Raw genomic sequence first — 4,066 nt, 5'->3', positions numbered from 1 at the left:
TTAGCTACTCATTCCATCCCTTCCCAAAGGGCAGAGTTTAACAGATAACAAACACGTAATGAACAACCTGGCAGGAAGCTGGGTCAGAGTGGTGATAGGAGTTGTGCGCCTCTAACCTTTGTGTCCTGTGAAAATGTGGAAGGAGACTAAAAGCGTTTGTGTTAACGCATTGGGGAATGATGAAATTCTGGCCACGAGAATTTTTGAGTAAATTCCAATTCTGTCATCTGAGGGGTGATTACTGAAACAAAGCAAAATCTGTCCTTGCACTTTCAATTGTATACTTCCTTCTAGGAAAAGCTCATCACACTGATTCAGACAAAGTTTGGGGAGAGAAAAAAAAAAAAAAGGTTGGATTATGATTTTTTTTGGGGGGAGGAGCAGATGTTAGAGGAATAAGTATAATTTATTTACTTTTGAGAAATTCAGATGTCTTTCTCCTTGGCTTTTGTAATTTGGTTTCATACAGGTTATCTTGTTCTGTTGCACTTCATAAATGTTTTTTTTTCCTTCACATGCCAGTTCGTTTGTGATATCTGAATTTTGAGAGGAGACATAAAATATTTTACTTAAGCTCACATAACAGCTTATAATTTAAGTAACAGCTTGTGGGTTGATATTTGTGCCAGTGGTATTTCCACATACTACTGTTTTATCGTGGCTATCATAAACTGGAAAAGTTAGGCGCTTACCACTTGGGGTAAAGCTTAATTTGTTGGAACTAAGTTTATTGGGAAAAGGACTTTTTTTTTTTTTCTTGATGCAGTGTCACTAAATAATGTTTAAGGCAGTGCACCAGCAGGCTGTGTCTCTTTCACACACACGCAGATGCTCTGTCATTTGTTTTTAGTGTGAGGAGCTTTTAAGGTATGATTTTGAGCTCCCAGTAGGGATACTGGAGAATGGAAAGAATCAGATGCTGAAACTCCTATGTATTCACAGAAAGGGACATCTCGCTGGGGCTGCCTGAAGAGTAATGCTGCAGCAACCATATTTCTGGGGTGTTAATGTTGGAATACGTGTAAAAGCCAGGTTGAATTTCCCTGTATCAAATACCTGATTTCTGAAATGATCTACCACATATTTCTGCAGGTTGCTAGTTTTCTCCGAATCCCCTTTGCTTCCTCCTAGTATCAGTCCTTTAAGCTGCTGTTCACAAACAAGTCTGCAGCAGTTTGAGTAATGTTTTTACAGCTGTTTTCAGTGTATTTCATGTACTCTTTCCCCATTATTTACTAAAAAGCAAGCAATGCCTAAATGTTTCTAGTCCACATGATCTCCTGCTGATTTCAGTACTAGACTGGTGGGGAGGGAAAGTTTTAGGTCCTTCCCCTGTAAAGCCCGATCTTTCTTTCCTCCCCCAAGAAAAACCAAGCAGCTATGTATGTGTGGCAACGGCCATGTGAATGTCCTGAATTTTCTGCTTGTGGATGAGTAATTCTGCTTTGCTTTCCCAGAGTCCTGACAGCCTCTGCTTAACAGCAACATGGTTTGCACAGAATACGAGCTTGCAATTAACCCTTACAAATGTATTCCGTTTCATACTCTTCAAATAGCTTGTGTGATGCGGATTACGGGATTGAGTGGTATCAGTTGCCTCCTTGTGTCCTTTATACTTGACTGACTCGAAGGGAAGTTGTTGTTCAAGCCTGCAGATGGGTTTTGTCAGTGTGTATTTGCCCACCTACCTCTTGGACTGCAAACTCTGTGCTGAATCTGCAAACCACTGTTTAAAACCACACTTGTGCAAGGACGACTCCTTGGGTTTTTTTTCCCCCCCAGTGTGTGTGGGGTTGGGTTGCAGGAGACCCACATTGCTGCTGTACTTTGCCTCTAGTCTGTTTTGATAAATTTATGCTTTAATTGTATGCTAAGCTGTGTACTAGTGTATATTTTTGAGCAAGGAAAGAGTGGCTGGGACTTCGGGGTATAAGCCAGCCCTGTGTTTGAGCAGCAAGCCTTGCAATAAGAAAGCTAAATGACTATAAGCATTCTTTTTTGTATTTTGCTGAGATTAGCACTTGGCTTAACTCATTGCTTGTTTCCATAGTGACTCCATAGTAACTGTTTTAAGAGCTCTGAAGTTTATTCAGGCGTTTCCAGGCTGACTTTTTATGAAAGTTTTCTTTTCTTCTAAGTTAATGGTGTGGCTGTCATTGACTTCCATTAGAATGGATGCCAAATTGGTCCCATGTGGTACAATCTGGACTGGTGTGGCGCAAAGCTATGCCAGCTGCACATTTTTAACGTGCCCTGTGCGAGCAAGCCCCTGGCGGAGGATTGAGTGGCCTCTTGCTCTTCTTCATGGGGCGGTGACAAAACTTTTTCTTTTTGAAAAGCATCAACATTGTTCACTTGATCTGGGAATCGCATTTGCAAAACTGTTTATTTCAGGTGTTCAGATTTCCAGATTAATTTCAGGCATTCAGGTTACAGATGTTTGGAAGTTTATCGATTTCACAATTTAATTTTTTTGTGTTTATTTGTTACGCTTCAAATGTAAAATGCTTTTTGTAGCAGCACTACTTGGTAAAACTCTTGTTTCTCTTCAGCCTGTGTGCTCTTTTCTGTCTGTGCTGTCTCCATCTCTTCTAAATAGTGTCTGTCCTTGGAGTGGATTTTCCGGTCAGTCCCCTCATCTGTTCTGGCTTGCAGCCTGATGTTCCCCTAGGAGGGACATATTCAGGACGAATGCGGGGACCCCTTTTCTGTTCTGAGTTTTGATGAACTTGTGGGAATATAATGGGGGACAAAGCTGCTGCTACTGGGAGGGGAAACGTATTCTACGTGAGTACCAGCCTCTTCAGGATTCTCCATTGTGCCTTGAGACAGGGTTTGGAAGGAGAATGCAGGAGAAGAAAGTAGAGAGAGCGATATCGTAACTTTGAAGTCTTGTTGGCCCTTGCAAATGGGGAAGGGAGGGTCTCTCACTACCTTTTATTGGGTGCCGCTCTAACAAAGGGAAAAAACAGTGTCACCTCAAGCCTCCAAGCTGTATGCAATTGTAGCTGACCTGTTCACTTTGTACTGGATTGTTTCCCCTGTACAGGTCAGAATATATACGAAATGGCTGTAACGTATTTGGGGTTTGGGTCCTTAGTGCATTGAGCTGCTGTCTGGGGAAAAGTGAGATAATGTCTTGTCTTACACAACAGCCTGCCCGAAGCTAGGATGCACCAGGGATGAGCGAACAAGTTACGCAGTGATTCTGACATGTCAGGTATTTAACAGAGCTTGCTGCCAGTTTAGTAATGTTTAGATCTTTGAGACCCTTTTCCAGTGGTATCCGTTAGAGAAAGAAAGAAAAGAGAGAATGAAAAATAAATCTGCCGTATTACGGACACAATGAGCTCTGGATCAAAGTGGGATGGAGCTTGAAAGGTGATGTTTTCAATTTTGCTGGCCAGAGGGGTTGTGACTCGGATGGCGTGAGTAAACAATGAGGAAAGAGACAGTCCCTCTGGGAGTCAGTGTCTGACTTAACGAGCCAGCAGTTATTAAAAGATGAATACAGAAGAAGTGAACCGTGCTTTCTGGCTGGTGGCATGGCTTTTTTCTTCTTTCTTTTCTCTCTTTCTCTTGAAGATCAAAGGCCTAATTTTAGAACAAGCCCTATTTATGGACTGTTCAGCCACTCTGTCTGCTTTACTCTTGTTCTAGAATAGTGGAAAATAAATAGAGCTGGCGGGATCTCCCAGTGTCCAGAGCTCATCTCTGATGCAAGGCAGGAGGAAAAAGAAAAAAAAAAAAAAAAGACCTCAACCTTTCCTAGCAGAGGTTTTGTATAATATGTCTCTGCAGAGGGAGTTCCCTTCGCCTCCCTCAGCTTTCCTCGTGATCAGAGGCTGAAAAAATATGACCTGTGACTGCTCCTGTTGTTCAGCAGAGCAATCCTCTTCTGATCCATGCCTTCTTGATGTGCTGGAGCTGCCAGGGCTGGGCAGAGTCCTCTTCCTGAGACTGGTGCTGAGTATGGAGTTGGGTGTTGTTTTGTGCATCTGTGGATTATACTCCTGTTCATACAGCCCAGCCTGATGGTCAATTGTACTTTTTTTTTACAACAGCA

Source organism: Rissa tridactyla, chromosome 6 (genome assembly GCF_028500815.1).
Source record: "Rissa tridactyla isolate bRisTri1 chromosome 6, bRisTri1.patW.cur.20221130, whole genome shotgun sequence".
Classification (NCBI taxonomy): Eukaryota; Metazoa; Chordata; class Aves; order Charadriiformes; family Laridae; genus Rissa; species Rissa tridactyla.
This window is presented reverse-complemented; position numbering follows the sequence as displayed.